The sequence below is a fragment of the Poecilia reticulata genome, chromosome 8 (genome assembly GCF_904066995.2).
Source record: "Poecilia reticulata chromosome 8, P_reticulata-male-v2, whole genome shotgun sequence".
Lineage (NCBI taxonomy): Eukaryota > Metazoa > Chordata > Actinopteri > Cyprinodontiformes > Poeciliidae > Poecilia > Poecilia reticulata.
In genome coordinates, this window is record NC_088837.1 from 2,203,525 (window position 1) to 2,223,496 (window position 19,972).

General features: G+C 40.8%; 1 long non-coding RNA gene across 1 annotated transcript in view; it reads left to right on the forward strand.

Annotated features, from left to right (window-relative positions):
• The window catches only part of LOC108166503 (uncharacterized), a 123,871-nt gene extending 107,063 nt beyond the window's left edge, over positions 1-16,808 (forward strand). The window contains exon 4 of the long non-coding RNA XR_014088474.1: positions 16,799-16,808. This is a non-coding gene — a long non-coding RNA (uncharacterized LOC108166503). The remainder of the gene's footprint in view (positions 1-16,798) is intronic.
• Positions 16,809-19,972: the final 3,164 nt, after the last annotated feature.

A 19,972-nucleotide genomic window follows, 5' to 3' on the forward strand; every position in this document is an offset into this window, starting at 1 on the left:
ACCACCTTCCTTTCTTTTCTTCTCTCTTGTTTTTTCTTTAATCATACCCTTTATTTCTGTTATACTAAAGCTAACATTAATATCTATCCTCACCCAATTAGTACTCTCTTAAGCCTTTCTGTCAGCCATTTCATTCCCCTTAATCCCATGATGTGCTGGAACCCAAGCAAAATGTACTGTTAGTCCCATCATATTGATTCTGTAAAGTGTTTGTTGTATTTCAATTAATATATCTGGTCTACTATCTGATTTATTATTTTGCTAACTGAATAACGAAGAACTAGAATCTGAGCAAATAATTGATTTTAATGGTCTTACCTCTTCCACCCATTGAACTGCTAAAAGCAAAGCAAGCAGTTCTCCTGTATACACTGAGACTCCATCACTGATCCTTTTTCCTACTTTAATTTGAAACTGTGGCACAATAAATGCTATCCCTACCTTATTAGCTGTATATTTTGATGCATCTGTGTATATTTGCATATAGTTATAATATTCTTTTAAGTACTCTTGTATTATATATCTATTCATAATGTGAAATTTATCTTTGTTGTTCTTTTCTAAAAAAGAAAAATCAATCTTAGCATCAGAAAGTATCCAAGGTGGAACTGCAGATAATGGAACTGCCTGACATATATTTCACTGATTTAAATTAATTTCATTAACTTTAGAGTTTATTATCCATCCAAAGCTCTTTAATTGTTTATTTTCCTTTTCCCAGCCATGTTTAAGCACCTCTAATGTTGGCTGATCATATTTTTTGTCCCTGTAAATTTGACCAATAGTTTAAGGATAATTGATCCCTTCTAACTTTAAGAGGCATTTCTCCCATTTCAACCTGTAATGCTGCTGTTGAAGATGTTTTAAAAGCTCCGGTACATACTCTTAAAGCCTGATGTTGGATACTATTTAACTTATGGAGGTTTGAATCTGCTGCTGAATTGTAAACTATACATCCATAATCCAGGACTGATCTAATTAACCCAGTATAAATTGCTTTTAATTATTTTCTATCAGCTCCCCACTCTGTTCCAACTAAACACCTCATTATATTTAATACTTTCCTACATTTATCTATTATTTTCTTAATATGCACTCCCCATGTCATTCTTTCATCAAACCACATTCCAAGAAATGAAAATTGTTTAACTCTTTCTAAATCCTGTCCATATAATTTTAATTTAGTTTTTCCATCAACACTTTTCCTTGTAAAAAACATTATTTTAGTTTTCTCTACAGAAAGTTTAAAACCCCATTTTTACGACCATTTTTCTACAGCTAAAATTTCTCCTTAAAGCTTTTTGACAATAAATTCTAAATTACTTCCTCTTTTCCACATTGCTCCATCATCAGCAAAAAGTGAAAATCCCATTCCACCCTCTACTTCTTTAAACATATCATTAACTACCACTGAAAACAATAACGGACTTACTATACTACCCTGTGGTGTCCCATTTTCTATATTAATACTTTCAGAATAATCCTTCCCTATCCTCACTTGTATTTGTCTGTATGATAAAAATACTGAATCGATAGATAAGAACAGTTTTTCCTCACCTGGCTGTCTCGTCCTGCCCAGTAGTTCTTCAGAGAAAGGCAGACGCAGAGGCCTGTCAGTGTCTGTTGTATTTCATTACCTCTCTGCTTAAACTGCTACTCCATGCTGAAGCAGAAACAATACTTCAATGTTTTCCGTCATCTGACAAGTATACACCAAAAACGTTTTTTTTTTTTAATTCACCAAAAACTGTTCTGTAACCTGGAACGTTCGCTAAATTGAGCTCCAGTTAGCCGCCTTATCTCGCTGCACGAGAGGCAATTGCGTCATACAGAAAAGGTCAAAGGTGACCCGGGGGCTTATTATGTTGTACAAAAAAATTGTAATAATAATAATTTTAGTAATTTTAGTAATTTTAGTAAAGGGGCAGGTAAAGGGGCAGGTGCTCAAGCACCCCCAGCCCTCCACCTCTGCACGTGCCTGCTGAAAAGGCTTTTTACTAAACTGTAATCGTGTTAGCCATGCTAGCACTGCGTACAGTGTATAAGGCCTAGGCATACTCAAACATTTGCCAACAACAGAAATCACTGATTCAAAAGTAACCCTTAAAACCATGAATGTCCGACTTACCCAGCTTTGCAAGAACAATAGGCATCAGTGATCTTTTCCACAGCTATATTTATGCTGAGGGTCTGAGCAGTGGCGCAACTACACATTATTCAGGTGGATGCGAAAACATAGATCGGCGCCCCCCCTCCCCCCGACCGAGGGAAGGAACGTCAGGGTGAAGGAGCGACGCTCACTCTCCACAAACAATTGATAGAAAGTCAGCAGCTGCTTCATCTCCAGTGTGTTTTCTTCCAGAGGACACAGAAAGTTAAGTAGAAACAGAAGTTCTGTAGTCTTACTAAGGGTCAGGTTCTCTGCTGCTACGATGGCCCCTGTACAGAGAGAGAAAAGAGCTGGAACCAGGAAACCAGAGTGACTGTAGACGTTTGGTGGTGGACAAACATCAGGTCTGCCAGCATGCTGCTGAAGGATGTGGGGGGAGAGGAGGCAGTGAGGGGTCGACCTGTGTAGTTGGTTATGACCTGGATGCCACACTACGCCTGTCTTGGGTTGGTGTTTGAGGATATGATTAATGTTCCAGCAAGATCTAGAAAAAATCATCCATGTGTTTATCTTTAGTCACATTGATTTCTGCAATAGTGTCTTCACCGGTCTGCCTAAAAAAAAAAATCAATCAGATAACTACAGTTGAGAGTCCAGAACGCTGCTGCTGAGGTTCTGACTGAAACCAGGAAGATAGAGCACATCACCCAGTTCTATAGACTTTAAAACACTGTTGGTTTATAAATCACTGAACAGGTTAGCAACAAAATACATTGAAGATGTGCTGTTGTTGTATCAACAATCCAGGCATCTCAGGTTCTGGTTCTGATCTGCACCCTCAGAACCAAACATGGATAAGAAGCATTCAGCTTCTATGTACCACAAATCCAAAACAAACTTCCAGAAAACTGACAAAAGGCTCAAGCTGCGTTTGATTAGTAGTAAGTGAAATATTGATCAACATATTTGATGTGCGTTTGACAAAATCTAATGCTTCTTGCTTGTTTCAGGCAGGAAGAGGTCAGAGCCATTATGGAATATCATTTCCAATTAAAGGTCATTTCTCTGTGTTGAGTTTTTTTGTGTCTGTTTGTCTTTTTGGATAGTAAGACTGAGATCCTTCTCTGATCATTTCTGTGTTTATTCATTTTCTCAACCATCTCAGATTACTTAACCAGCTGGATGTCATTCTCAGATAGCCGTGCCTGGTTCTCATGTCGCTGGCTAACCCGCCTCTGATGGAGTTTCAGTTTTCCTTTAACGCTTTTATTATCTCATCGCCACATTTTGCCATCATCCTGATTCTGTCTCATATAAACACATTAACGCACATTAATGAAAGCTTCTTCAGCGGTTTTTTGTTGTTGCTTGTTTGCCAACAAGACAAGTTGTGTTTTTAGCTGTCAGCACATCAGTATAATATGGTAGTGTTTAAAAAATAAGGACAAAATATTTTCTACTACACACAGAATCACTCGTTGGACTACGTATGTTGTACACTTGATTAAAAAGCCCTGGCAGCCTGGTTTAGGTGAAACTAAAAAATAACTAAAAATATAGATTTCCTAATATAAAAGTAATATTTGTTATAAAGAGTAGACATCTTCTGTTTCTAGAATTTTCTTGACAGTTGGCCATGATCCCTGAAACTTCTAGGCATAGAGCGAGTAGAAGCTCCTAAAAGAGGCAACAGAGACAAACTTTTGCTACAAAGGGAACATTTTCCACTCCTTACAGACAGTAAACCATAAAGGACTTAGTGTTAAAGTGTTTTCTATAACTTTTCTTATTTTATGTCTAGGTTATGTTGTCGCACAACATTTTTAGCTGCGTAAGGAAGACCGCCATGAACGATATGTTTCCTTAACCCTCCATCGATACGCTTCCCGACCGTCCTGGACCTTAGGGGGTTAAAAAAAAAAAAAAGAGGAGCAGGCAAAACTTTGAAACAGGAGAAGTGGGACATAAAACGGAGCGACGAACTAGATGTGAATTATGGCATAAAAACAGAGAATCCGACGCTGAACAGTGAAAAAATCAACACATGATGTGAAACACATGACGATTATGTGATGATGAGTGAAAATTACTGATGGTCAATAAATGATAAAATAAATGTAGCAACAGGAAAGAAACTAAAGTGGACATAGCAATAAACCAAGAGAGGATAATACTAATCAAAAGAAACTAAATGGAAATGAATGAAGAACAAAATGCAAGAATAAACTAAGAAACTAAAGTAAATACAGAGGAATAAACTGGTATGGCAAGACCTTTCGAGCAATACTTAATACAGAGGACTGTATGGCAAGAATAAACACACTATTTCCAGATAAAAGGTAAAATAATATTGTTGAAGTGCTATTGGTTTGTTGAGACCACATCTAGTACTGAGAATAAATATATCTTACAGAACATAACAGTAAACAACTTATCACTTATTTATGTTTTTAATTAGATTTGATATATTTATTTCTTCAATATTATTTTTCATGTCAGTGTTAATGTCATGAGGCTGATGACTCCATGACACTTTCAATTTGACTTATTAGGATTTGATTAAGAACCAGATTTGTTCTTTGTCATTTCTGATAGGTATTTTTCTAGAACCTACATAAAAGAACCACAGACAACGTATATGAATTTTATGACCAAGCTTTTGCAAAAGGAGAAAACTCTGTCATCTGCTCCTCCGAGCCGTTCACAGAGCATTCTGAAGATCTTTGGGTACAGCTTGTCTTTTATTATCAAACTTCAAAGAGGGAGGATTGGCAAGATAGACAGCAGAGGAAAAACAGCAGAGGTCGTAAAACATTTTACCCAAACAACTAGCAACCCAGTTCCAGATGTGATATCTGATCTACGGTCTGAGCCCGGTTCAAATCTCGGTCAAACTGTTTCACATGAAGATGAACAAACAGTTGTGACCTCCAGGTCAGTCCACACACACTAAAGAAGAGAACACTTTAAACTGACTAACATTAGACTGAATATGAACTAAAGTAATAACAAAATGATAATACCAAAAAATCTCTATCAATTTCTGTCCAGTAAAACTATTAATCTATACATCAATAGACAGGTCTATATAAAGATATAATCCATGTTTCTGTCTCATATTTGTATGGCATTAAAAGGATCTGGAACTTTAGTTTTTCCACTGAAAGCTCTGGTTTGCACAATAAATGCCATGTGGGTGAAGTTATGGATGATACTCTGATGTCCCATTCTCCTGAAGGCAGCACAGAGCTGCACCACCAGAAACCGACAGAAACACTGAAGAGAAGAAGAGTTATGATTAATGTAGTTACAGTTCTATCCATGTTTTAATGTTGCAGAGCTCAGTCGTTTTGCAAATAGTTCAGTTTAAACTGGCATGTTGTACATCTTTTATCTGCTCATTTTGTGGAATATTTAGCAACTAGAAAATGGCAAAGAACAAGAATATTTTTTCCACTCTGATTGGCTGCTGTTAGGCCTACCAATTTTAACTTGAATATTCATTCATTGCATTTTTTGTAGACACCTATGAAAATAATTTATATTCACATGGTTTTTTTGTTCTCTGGGAAATTATTTTTGAGGATAAATACAGAAACAAGCATAAAAATCAAAACATCTACAATAGTGATAGTAATATTGATGATAAAATAATAGTGCAAAGTAGCCTGCAAATTCTGTGGTGGGGGGCAGTGAGGGACCTGGATAAGGACTAGGGGGCGCTGGCCCAAAAAAGGTTGAGAAACACTGTTCTAGTGCGTTGATATGCAATTGATTACAAAATAATTATCACAGCCCATTTTTAAATTTTATTAATGACTAAGAGCAACAGGAGATGGATGCAAGGTCATTTCATGGACAAAATGTGCATGGTTCATAAGTTGGGGTCATTCTCAATGAAAACATGAGTATCCACTGTACAACCATTATTTCATTGTTTGTTTATCCTCAAAACTTACTTCAGTCCCAAAGGGTGATGAGCTGGTCATCAATGAACTAATGTTCTTATTCCAAGGCAGGCAAAGACTGAAGCAACACCTGCCAAAACCAAAAATATGGGTCTGTGGGGTACTTCATATGGCTGGTGCACATGGTGTTCCTTACAAACTTTAAAACCTGTACAGGGTGAGCTGTGCCACCAAATCTACCAGATAGGGGAGCTGGTGGAAATGTTGTCCTTTGCTTGGCTCAAATTCTAACAAAGAATCAGAACTACAAACTCTTTAAAAAAAAGAGCCTGCAGCCCTAACCTACAGTCACTGATGTGAATCTGGTTGCTACAAACCATAATCAGATAAACAGATGGTGAGTTCCAGATACGCCAATAATCAAGTGCCAGAAATGTGATATACACTCTTTTTCACATCAACAAGTAATTCCTTTCTGATGTTTTACATATAATAGGGAAAAAACTGATGGCAGCATCCTTAGTTATTCTAACTCCACCAAACAAACACGTACAAACACACAAATGCTCGCTTTGGTAATTTGCTCAAATGTACCATTCATTAATGAAAGTTAGTTGCTTATTTTATATTTGGTGAGTTGGAACCATGTATGATTAATTTTTGTCCCAAAAAAGTTTTTCTATGAATATAGTTTTTGTTTGATTTGTATTTCATTTCTAATAATCACTGTAGAAACCTTGGTGTCTCGACCCCTGGTAGCACAATGTTGCCCTGAGGCAACAAACCCAAATCCGGTTCCGGGAGGCGTCAGGGTCCGATTTTATGATTGATATGTAATTAAGGGCCACAAATCTCCCAAAGACTGCAGGAAAATATTTTTTCCCCAAAAAAATAAAGTCATGCCATAGAGGGTTAAACCTGTCAAAAAACCAAACTCCACCAAATTTTATCTTAATAATATCAAATCCAACAAAGTAGTTCAAACAAAACTTTTACAGGAGGTGATTAAAATAACTAATGCTTATAATAACTAATGCTTATAACAGGCAATAAAGCGAGTCTAAAATAATAAGGACTTTTCACTCAACCGGCATTATTGGGTTCTTTAAAGTACCCACAACACACACTGTAGTGTAACATACTTGGCTCTCTCAACTTCCCTCTAATCAGCAAAGTAAATACAATGTTGAGGAAAAGTCAGTTTGCCATGTTATAATGTTTTCCTTTGGCCGAGACTCACCACTCCAGGGTGTAGCTCATGACAGTGAGAATGTGGTGAAAGATGAGCACAGAAGCAAAATCTCTAAGTGGAGTCATTAAACATTAAACAGGAACGGATTCAAAAGATATTCTTATCAACATGAACAGTTCAAATTTTAACTTGCATATGAAGTGTTTCAAAGTCTACCACCGGATTTTTCACGTCACCTGAACTGAGTGAATCAATAAACTGGAATTTTTTTTTCCTGTTCCGTCTTACTGCTCAGGTACACATGATGTCACAGATCAGTTTCACTCATCAACATGAAAAGAAAGGATTTACTGTGACTAGACCGAGTGCCACAGTCTGTTATCTCTCAAACCTGTATAGATTGAGTTAAACATCACTTTTTCCCTTCTTTTGATGGGTTGTCGAGATTTAAAGTGCAACCTTACTTTGTTGGTGCTGGAATTTCACAAAGATTGTTCGGATTTGAAATAAAAACCAGCAAGAATGTAGGCAGTATAGGTGGTGTAGGTTTCACTATTTCCTTGGGGTTTAAAAAGAAATGGTACAAGATTAGACTGATACATCTAGATCAGAATCTCAAAGGAACTGAGCACACAGTCACCAAGGTAACCCACTTCGTCATCACGGAGAGCGATCTTGAAGACGTTTGGGAAGACGCGTGTCCAGGCCTGTCTGAGTTTGACCAGGGAACACCGGAGTGAGTCAGGGTTTGGGAGACCAGAATGTGGTAACATGAGGCCAAAGCTGAGCTCACCTGAGCATGAAACCAAGACCATCATCCCCTCTGCTACAAATGGAGGCTGGAATCATTATGGTTTGGGATTCCAGCGTCTTCTTACTGCTCAGCACTTACAGTATCTAAAGTTATAAATTACATGGAACAGGGTAGAGAAGCGTTTCAGTAAAGCCCACTTAAATGTTATCACTTGCACATGAAGGGTTCACTTTCATAACAACCCACTTCCTTTGAGACGTTTTTACTAGCATGGATCCAAATTGTTCACGGTGGAGTTTCTTTGTTTGCTTTGGTCCAATCGCATGAGTGAATTCACAGGGTGTGTGTGTGGGGGTGTGTGTGCGTGCGTGTGTGTGTGTGCGTGTGTGCGTGTGTGTGTGTGTGTGTGTGTGTGTGTGTGGAGGTTGTTCTGGGAGTTTTTCATTATCATTCATATGATCTATGTCTTCAGTTTGTAATCAATGTTGGTTACAGCATCAAGCTGATTGGAGATGATCCTGTAGCCTTCACCTTTAACCTCTCATGACAACTCTCCTTCACTTCCTGTGGTCCATTACACCATCAGAACAATAACTACTTGTCACTATTTAAATTGACTGATTGATGGATTATAAACTTGAAGACACATGTGATGCTGATTCTTATCCCTGTGCTCAAATTATGTTCTCTTTTCTAGAGGTTCCATTAGTTTTTGTCCAGGCCTGTCTCAGTTAGTTTTTTGTTTGTTTTTTAATTATTGTGTTTAACCAGCATCATACTGGGGTCATGATTTTCTTCAGCCAGGATAATTTGATGAGGAGATGGATGGACCCAAGTTCATGTCAAATCCTGGAAGAATTGGAGAATGCAAAAAAACCCCAAAAAAAACCCTTAACATAAAGCCAGAGCTACATTAGACCGGTATATTCATGTCTAGAAATGGCCCAGTCAAAGTTCAGAACTGAATCACAGTTATGAACCATAATAAATGGAACATTAACCAACATATTGATGACTTTGATGATGGCTGTCGTCAAAATGTAATGATCGTCACTGGTTTCTCAATTGCTGACAGCATTATGATTTCTTGTTTTTGTGTTTGTACGATGTAAATCACTTCGAATTGCCTTGTTGCTGAAATGTGCAAGACAAATAAACTGATTGATTGATTGATTGATTGATTGATTGATTGATTGATTGATTGATTGATTGAAATCTAACATGCAACCCATGACAAAACATATAGACTGATGTTCCTGGACTCAGGCCTGAACTGTTTATCGAAGGAAAAATGGAGTTAAACATTGCAAAATTGTGAAATAAAAATAAAAAAGTTGCACATTTCTTCAAGTTAAGTTCCAATAAGATACTATAAAATCTGTGGCTGTAAAGTGACAAAAATACCTCAGCAAAGTACAGTAATGTAGAAAATTACACTCGTTTTCTGTTCCGTCTCTTTTAATCATTGTGGGGAAACTCCAAATGTTCTGAATGCTCCATTGAGCTTCGCAGCACTCGAGTCAGAGTGTGTGTGTGAAACATTAACAAGTGTGGTTACAAACAACACTTCCTGCTGTGCTGCTCCCTGGACCCAGTCGGCCTCGGTCAGCTGAAATATCTTTAGTCTATCTTCACAGACCATTTCTCACAGCACACGCGCCGCAGCCTGTGGTTACTGTACCTCAGAGGTGGCTTTTCGTCTTGGCTTTGATTTATCTGAAAATTGTGGTGTGTCGATGTTTGTGTTATTGTAACCGCAGAGTTGAGCTATTACTGCATTGAGATTAGATGATAAGATGGATTTTATAGTTCCGTAGAAGACTCTGGCTGCTGCATAATCCAAAACCATGCCCATCATAAATCTCTCACACATCAGACCACTTCTACAATAAACCCATTACAAAGGAAATAAAAACATATTTTAATTACAGTTAAAAATCCTGGACACCATTACCTACAATAACAATTCACTGTTTATTACTGTCCGTGGCTTGTGACGCTCGTGTTTTCCATCCTGACTTGGCACTGGGCCTCTGTCTCTTTAAAAGTTCCTGCTCTGTCTGAAACTTCAGGAAGTCATGACAACATGGCTCCTCTATTAACCCTTTAACAATTTTTTTTTTACCAGAGTTGCACTGAGAAGTAGCTCCTATAATGAGCTCAGCAGATGATGCGCCGTTCCACCAGGTGTTTGCTAATTGCTGCTGGCTAGTCTGAAGGAGCTGAGTGGGGGAAGGCTGCTCTGCTCGAAGGCAGAGATAGGTCCAGGCGTTTAGCACAGCTGAATGGTTGTCGTGGAGATTAAAGGATTTTTAAAATATGAATAAAAGAATCAAGACAACACTCCAGTTATGTTTTTGATGAGGGAATAACATCATAACATGATGTAAAGCTCAAAAAAGTTGGTTTCATATGATGCACCTTTAATGTTTGCCTCAAGCCATGAATGGGGCATGTGGAAGAAGGTGCTCTACTGCTACTGTGTTCCTTTTAAAACACTTTGGTTTTCATTCAATTAGACTGAGAAAGTATGAAAAAAAAATTCACCTTTCAGATGACCAAATGTAACATCCAGGAAAAATACTTGAGTTGAAAGTTCACTCTAAATTTAGCAATATCAAGTTTCCAAAATATTTCCTGATCCCACAGGCAGCATCAGTGCCAGGGCAGGGCTTATAGGGCTTTCAAAGGACTTGGTTGGTAAATAAAGGGTCATTTTTTTCATGAATGTTCAACATCAGCACTGGGAAAATCCCAGAAGCCTGTATGGTTTGTATTTCACCTTCAGGCCTGACCAATTCTTCAAAATAAAAATAAAAAACACCTCGATGTGGAGTGAAAAAGGAACAGTCAGTCAATAATTATCTATATTGACTGATGCAGAGACATGAAACCCAGATATTGCGGAACGCTTTTCGGGCCTGTCGTCCAGCCCTTGTGCTAGTTGGAGAAACGGCTGGTGGTCTTTTACCAGAGACAACAGAGAAATTCTGCAACTGCTAAAATCTGATGCCACTCCATTTTTGTTCACATTTCGGGAAGAGGAAAAATTCCTCTCAGTGTCTTCTTCAGAGGCGTTTGTGCCATTGGTGCAGTGCCACCGCAGGCGAGGAAAGAAAAGCTTTTCAAAGGATTTGGTTGGTTTGACACAGTGCAGTGTGACAGAGAAGCTCACCAGCTGAAAAACTGTAAGAAAGGTTTCAGCTTTGGTCCCTGATCGAATCGAGTCTACTGGACTGTCAGGTGTGAAAACACCTTTAATGATTCCAGATAAAAATACATGACAACATACATAAATTAAAAACCTTCAGATATTACTATCTTGACAGCAGCAGAAGTATTGGAGGATGGACAGAATCTTGCAGTTATTTTTTCCTTCTGTTAACTGATTTTATTCTGCAGTGATGAAAAAACTACTTACAGATTCTCAGGCCATGTGTGATGAGAATGTGCTGCTCTTTCAGCAGGAGAATGTCCTTTAACTACTCGTACCAAGCTTTTTCATATATTCTTTACAGCTTTGAAATGTCATAATGCCTCTGGTTGTGACATTTAAAGTAAACGTCCAGAAACCACTGACTCATATAAAATCTGGCTTTTCTGTAAATAATTACAACATGGCTTCATACATGGTCGTGACTTCATATCCTATCCAGATATCTCACTGTGGGTCTTAAAGGATCAGAATGTAACTTTTGTTAAAGATGGTTTTTTTTTTTTACATATTTGTTATTAAAACTGTCACCATGTTGTGACGGTATAATATGAAACAGATAATCTGTGAAAAGATTATCTGTATCCACCTCAGTTTATGTGTTTAGCAGCACAATGACGTATCAGCGCACTTAATCGATCATAACACGCTTTTTTGTTACTGGTAACCATATTCAAACATCTATCAAAGCTACATTTATAAACAATTGTATTATTTAAGTATGTTTTTAATACATAGTTCAGCATATTTAAATATGCTTAGTGGCTATAACAATAGAATAGGAATGGAATATTCTGATATTGATGTATGATGAGCATATTACAAAGCACACAGCCGTTCATAATTTATTTAATAATTTATTTAGTAATATCAATACATATTTATATAACTATACAAACACAAATAAATAATGATTAATACTGAATAATATATATTGGATACATGTTTATATGTATGTATGTATATATATATATATATATATATATATATATATATATATATATATATATATATGTTTTTCAGCCAACGAGTTCTAGCTGAACTCGTTGGCTAGAACGAGTTCAGCCAACGAAGACCCCTATGATGAATACGAACTTTGGACTGCGTTTTCCCTCGCCCGGACGCGGGTCACCGGGGCCCCACTCTGGAGCCAGGCCTGGAGGTGGGGCACGATGGCGAGCGCCTGGTGGCCGGGCTTTTACCCACGGATCCCGGCCGGGCTCAGCCCGAAGAGGAGACGTGGGTCCCCCTTCCGATGGGCTCACCACCTGTCCGAGGGGCCAAAGGGGTCGGGTGCATTGTGCTATGGGCGGCAGCCAAGGGAGGGGACCCTGGCGGTCTGATCCTCGGCTGCAGAAGCTGGCTCTCGGGACGTGGAACGTCACCTCTCTGGTGGGGAAGGAGCCGGAGCTAGTGTGCGAGGCTGAGAGGTTCCGGCTAGAAATAGTTGGCCTCACCTCGACGCATGGCTCTGGTTCTGGAACCAGTCTCCTTGAGAGGGGCTGGACGTACTTCCACTCTGGAGTTGCCCACGGTGAGAGGCGCCGGGCTGGAGTGGGCATACTTGTTGCCCCCCATTTGGGCGCCTGTACATTGGGGTTCACCCCGGTGAACGAGAGGGTGGCCTCCCTCCGCCTACGGGTGGGGGGACGGGTTCTGACTGTTGTTTGTGCTTACGGGCCGAACGGCAGTTCAGATTACCCACCCTTCTTGGAGTCCTTAGAGGGGGTACTGGAGAGTGCCCCTCCTGGGGACTCCCTTGTTCTACTGGGAGACTTCAACGCTCACGTGGGCAATGACAGTGAGACCTGGAGAGGCGTGGTTGGGAGGAACGGCCCCCCCGATCTGAACCCAAGCGGTGTTCTGTTGTTGGACTTCTGTGCTCGTCACGGATTGTCCATCACGAACACCATGTTCAGGCATAAGGGCGTCCATATGTGCACTTGGCACCAGGACGCCCTAGGCCGCAGTTCGATGATTGACTTTGTCATCGTCTCATCGGATTTGCGGCCGTATGTCTTGGACACTCGGGTGAAGAGAGGTGCGGAGCTGTCCACTGACCACTACCTGGTGACGAGTTGGCTCCGGTGGTGGGGGAGGAAGCCGGTCAGACCTGGCAGGCCCAAACGTGTAGTGAGGGTCTGCTGGGAACGTCTGGCGGAGTCCCCTGTGAGACGGAGCTTCAACTCTCATCTCCGGCAGAACTTCGAACACGTTCCGGGGGAGGTGGGGACATTGAGTCTGAGTGGACCATGTTCCGTACCTCCATTGCCGAGGCGGCCTATCGGAGCTGCGGCCGCAAGGTCGTTGGTGCCTGTCGCGGCGGCAACCCTCGAACCCGTTGGTGGACACCTTCGGTGAGGGATGCTGTCAAGCTGAAGAAGGAGTCCTACCGGGCCTTTTTGGCCTGTGGGACTCCAGAAGCAGCTGATAGGTACCGGCGGGCGAAACGGCATGCGGCTCGGGTTGTCGCTGAGGCAAAAACTCGGGCGTGGGAGGAGTTTGGAGAGGCCATGGAGACAGACTTCCGTACGGCTTCGAGGCGATTCTGGTCCACCATCCGGCGTCTCAGGAGGGGGAAGCAGTGCAGCACCAACACTGTTTATAGTGGGGATGGTGCGCTGCTGACCTCAACTCGGGACGTTGTGGGCCGGTGGGCAGAATACTTCGAAGACCTCCTCAATCCCACCAACATGCCTTCTGTTGAGGAAGCTGAGCATGGGGACTCTGGGCTGGGCTCTCCAATCTCTGGGGACGAGGTCGCCGAGGTGGTCAAAAAGCTCCTCGGTGGCAGGGCCCCGGGGGTGGATGAGATCCGCCCGGAGTTCCTTAAGGCTCTGGATGTTGTAGGGTTGTGTTGGCTAACGCGACTCTGCAATATCGCATGGACATCGGGGGCAGTTCCCCTGGACTGGCAGACTGGGGTGGTGGTCCCCCTGTTTAAAAAGGGGGACCGGAGGGTGTGCTCCAATTACAGGGGGATCACACTCTTAAGCCTCCCTGGTGGGGTCTATTCGGGGGTCCTGGAGAGGAGGGTCCGTCGGATGGTCGAACCTCGGATTCAGGAAGAGCAGTGTGGTTTTCATCCTGGTCGTGGAACACTGGACCAGCTCTACACCCTCAGCAGGGTCCTGGAGGGTGCATGGGAGTTCGCCCAACCAGTCTACATGTGTTTTGTGGACTTGGAGAAGGCGTTCGACCGTGTCCCTCGGGGGGCCCTGTGGGGGGTACTCCGGGAGTATGGGGTACCGGGCCCTTTGATACGGGCTGTCAGGTCCCTGTATGACCGGTGTCAGAGTCTGGTCCGCATTGCCGGCAGTAAGTCGGGCTCGTTTCCGGTGAGAGTTGGACTCCGCCAAGGCTGCCCTTTGTCACCGATTCTGTTCATTACTTTTATGGACAGAATTTCTAGGCGCAGTCGAGGTGTTGAGGGGATCCGTTTTGGTGGCCTTAGGATCGCATCTCTGCTTTTTGCGGATGATGTGGTCCTGTTGGCTTCATCGGAACGTGATCTGCAGCTCTCACTGGAGCGGTTCGCAGCCGAGTGTGAAGCGGCCGGGATGAGGCTCAGTGCCTCCAAATCCGAGGCCATGGTCTTGAGCCGGAAAAGGGTAGAGTGCCTTCTCCGGGTCAGGGGGGTCGTCCTGCCTCAAGTGGAGGAGTTTAAGTATCTGGGGATCTTGTTCACGAATGAGGGAAGAAGGGAACGGGAGATCGACAGGCGGATTGGGGCAGCGTCTACTGTGAAGCGGGCGCTGTACCGGTCCGTCGTGGTGAAGAGAGAGCTGAGCCAAAAAGCGAAGCTCTCGATTTACCGGTCGATCTACGTTCCCACCCTCATCTATGGTCATGAGCTTTGGGTCATGACCGAAAGAACGAGATCACGGGTACAAGCGGCCGAAATGAGTTTCCTCCGCAGGGTGGCTGGGCTCTCCCTTAGAGATAGGGTGAGAAGCTCGGTCATCCGGGAGGGACTCAGAGTAGAGCCGCTGCTCCTCCACGTCGAGAGGAGCCAGTTGAGGTGGCTCGGGCATCTGGTAAGGATGCCTCCTGGACGCCTCCCTGGTGAGGTGTTCCGGGCACGTCCCACCGGGAGGAGGCCTCGGGGAAGACCCAGGACACGCTGGAGGGATTACGTCTCTCGGCTGGCCTAGGAACGCCTTGGGATTCCCCCGGAGGAGCTGGAAGAAGTGGCTGGGGAGAGGGAAGTCTGGGCCTCCCTTCTGAAGCTGCTGCCCCCGCGACCCGACCCCGGATAAGCGGAAGAAAATGGATGGATGGATGGAGTTCTAGCTTCAGAGAGATTCAACAGCTGAGATTGAGTCCAAAATCCGATGTGAGATTCATCCGTGCTGCAGTGAATCCGTCTCTCTTTATAGATATCTCCCTCTTCTTCCTCACATCGTGTCTTTAGGAAACCTTCAAAACAAAAACGGAATATTTAGGATGTATCTTACTAGTGAAAGAATTATAAATAATAGTCTTTACCACCTGTGTAAACTTTGCTGGTGAATGTTATAAAACATAATATAAGTTTCATAATATATGTTACATTGTTTCATTTCTAATATAGGCTCTTGTGTCAGATAATCTAAGTCAATGTAAGAGAATAATTATTTTTTTTAGATTTACAGAATCTGTTAGCCCTCATAGCGGGGCTGAACCCTGTATTACACCAAGCACTGTAGCTAATATTAGCTGGTATCTCGCCGGTGGACATAAATACAGTAAGGTGGACTGGATTTATGAGGATCATTTATACAGTAAGGTATTTATGTCCAATCGCAATATATTCCAATATATATATATTCCAATCACAAAATATACACAATAATATGTCCATCTTACTTGTGAAATGTTGTCTGTGGAGCCCTCACATCAATAATCCATTGATCCGAACAACAATATCCCTCAGTGCTGAGGCATCTTCTGCTGTTTTGATTGAGCAATGTAGGAGGGACAACCGCTCCAAGATGGCTGCCGTATTTCCTGCGCCGGAGCAGCCAATGCGGGGTCTATGGCCTGAGTGGCACACACAGCCATGATTGACAGCGCTCCTGGCTCTGATTGGTTGTTTCTTGTTATCCTTGGGAGAAGGTAGAGGAACTAGATTTTTTTTCACAGATTATCTGTCTATTACGATACTGTCATAATATAAAGTGACAGTTTCAACAAATATGTATATAAAAAATATTTTTTAGTAAAAGTTACATCCTGCAGCTTTAAGCTAATACCTTATTACACCAGGTTAAACTAGTTCACATCACCAATGCTTCAGCTTCACACTCTGTTCTCTGTCTGTCTGCCTCTATCTCACATTCTTATCTGTAAATTCTGGACATCAACCAAGCTTTTGCATCCATTTCTGATTTTTTACAACTGCTGAGCAGAGTTCAAATCCAGGCGCATTCCTCAGTTTACTACCAGGTGGCTACAGGTGTTGTCTCTCTCCAACATGGCACAGGCTGAATGCTGGGTGGTTTATGTAGAGTTAATGCTGCTCCTACAGTAAACTGTGGGAGGAAGCCAGTTTCCCCCACAGAAAAAAACCCTTTTGTTTCACAAGATGAAACAGATTTTAACAAGATGTTCAATTTCTTGTGAACATCTTTGTCACTAGCAGATCTATTTATGTTCAAAACCTCATAAAACTGAGATTTGAGCTTCGATTCTGCTGCATGGTTTTTTTTTAAAATGGCATCCTGACAAGCAATCACTGAAAATGTATGTGTGAAAGGTGCAGCTTTGTCATAAATAGTAAAACGGCAGGTATGAAAGATACTTTCAACCCTGCAAGATTGTTTTCATGAATGATGCCATAAATGATCCTCATAAACCCAGTCCATAGGTTTATGAGCTATGAGCTAGCACACGACAACTAACATAATCTGTTAGCTTTAAACTGCTACCCAGCCCAGTACAGACTCACTATGCTGCAAGTTTTACTGTAAAATATTTTCCTTTATTAATAGCCAATGACAAGTGACATGGTTTAGATCAATGTTTCTCAACCTTTTTTGGGCCAGCGCCCCCCCAGCCTTTATCCAGGTCCCTCACCGCCCCCCACCAAAGAATTTGTAGACTACTTTACACTGACCATTATGTTATCATTAATATTACTATCACTATTGTAGATGTTTTGATTTTTATGCTTGTTTCTGTATTTATCATCAAAAAATAATTTTCCAGAGAACAAAAAAGTCATGGGAATAGAAATTATTTTCACAGGTTTCTATGAAAAATGCAATGAATGAACATTCAAGTTAAAATCGGTAACAGCAGCCAATCAGAGTGGAAAAAATATTTTTCTTCTTTGCCATTTTCTAGTGGTTAAATTATACACAAAATGAGCAGATAAATGATGTAAAACATGCCAGTTTAAACTTTGAACTATTTGCAAAACGCCTGAGCTCTGCAACATTAAAACATGGATAGAACTGTAACTACATTAATCATAACTCTTCTTCTCTTCAGTGTTTCTGTGGGTTTCTGGTGGTGCAGCTCTGTGCTGCCTTCAGGAGAATGGGACATCAGAGTATCATCCATAAAACTTCACCCACATGGCATTTATTGTGCAAACCAGAACTTTCAGTGGAAAAACAAAAGTTCCATGTCCTTTTAATGCCATACAAATATGAGACAGAAACATGGATTATATCTTTATATAGACCTGTCTATTGATTATAGATTAATAGTTTTACTGGACAGAAATTACAAAGAACAAATCTGGTTCTTAATCAAATCCTAATGAGTCAAATTGAAAGTGTCATGGAGTCATCAGCCTCATGACATTAACACTGACATGAAAAGTAATATTGAAGAAATAAATATATAAAATCTAATTAAACATAAATACGTGATCAGTTATTTACTGTTATGTTCTGTAAGATATATTTATTCTCAGTACTAGATGTAGTCTCAACAAACCCATGACATTTCAACAATATTATTTTACCTTTTATCTGGAAATGGTGTCTGTTTATTCTTGCCATACATTCCTCTGTATTAACTATTGCTCTAGAGGTCTTGCCATACCAGTTTATTCCTCTGTATTTACTTTAGTTTCTTAGTTTATTCATGCATTTTGTTCTTCATTCATTTCCATTTAGTTTCATTTGATTAGTATTATCCTCTCTTGGTTTATTGTTATGTCCACTTTAGTTTCTTTCCTGTTGCTAGATTTATTTTATCGTTTATTGACCATCAGTAATCTTCACTCATCACCTGCTGCGCTGCCTAATCGTCATATCATATCATGTGTTGATTTTTCACTGTTCAGCATCGGATTCTCTGTTTTTATGCCATAATTCACATCTAGTTCGTCGCTCCGTTTTATGTCCTGCTTCTGCTGTTTCAGAGTTTTGCGCAATGTGTGCGTCGTTTTTTTGTTGTTTTTGTTTTGTTTTGTTTTTCTTAACCCCGTAAGGTGCAGGGCGGTTGGGAAATGTATCGATGGGGAAAAGGCAGACTGACCTAAACATTTTAAAACAACAGAAACAATTTCGGTATTATGATTAATTAAATTTAAAAGTGCTGTGGTACCGTTGTTCTATCACACCGGTTTCATACAGGAAACAGGAAACTGGAGAAACACAGACATTCATTTGTTACCTGAGACAAGAAGACAGAGAAAAGATCAAGGACGTCCTCAGAGAAAGAGCTGGTGCAGAAGTAAACTAAAATCAGCTTTTTTCTAAATTATTTCCTTTGAGTACAAACTTTTATACCTGTAGGCGTGTTTTCCTCTTTAATATATTCAAATAAGGCGTATCTCTGCTTATCCAACCAGGACCCGTCTCTGACCCTTTTTAAAGTTAGAAACTCCCTGCAATTTGTTCACAAGATCAAACACCAGTTTCTCCTTTCTCTAAACAAGGTGGAAGCAGACTCTCCGAATTCATGGTGGTTTATGGCTTTCACAGATGAGTGTGAAAAGCTGGAACTTCCTACTGACTGTTTCCCAGACAGACAAAGAGCAGATCAGAGATCTTGACAAACCATCTGCTTTAACTACAGGTAAAATAAAGATCAATAGGCCAGAATAAGTTATAAATTTTAAAACTATATTAGACTATTTCAATCAAGTCATGTTAACCCTCCTATTATGTTTGTTTCTGAGGTACAGCAATAATGTTCGTGGGTCAATTTGACCCGGAAAGAGTTTTATCATGCAGTAGTGTCAGAAACCAAAACATTCCTCCAAAACATTAACATTTTTTTTATCTGATTATTAACTCTAATACTAAACATCTCAATCAAAATTTGTGCAATTATGTTTTTTTTATTTCTCAGAAATTAAGGATTAATGACGACAACTTACTCAATTACTCATTTGGACATAAAAAATGGGATTTACATTTTTTATGTCCACTTAAAAAAACCTAGACACAAAAAAACAATAATTTCCTTGAAAGTGATATTTGGTAAAATTTTTTATATTACATTTAATTTTTTTTTTTTTCAAAGGGTGATCTTTATAATTGAACTTGAGACACACATACTGTTCCGGGTCAAATTGACCCGCCAATTAAAATCAAGATAAATGAGTCATGCAGAGAGTATTTATGTTCCCCTCCACTTCTACTGAGTGTCACTCAGTGTGGGTGGAGTTTACCCACTCAGTGTGGGTGGAGTTTGTCCACTCAGTGTGGGTGGAGTTTGTCCACTCAGTGTGGGTGGAGTTTACCCACGGGAACAGAAAAGGTTCCCGTCAAAAGTTGTATGAACACCTGCTTTCTCGCAGTTCATTGTGAAGTAAAGAGAGTAGGGAGAAAGTGGGTTTATGTGTGTCTGC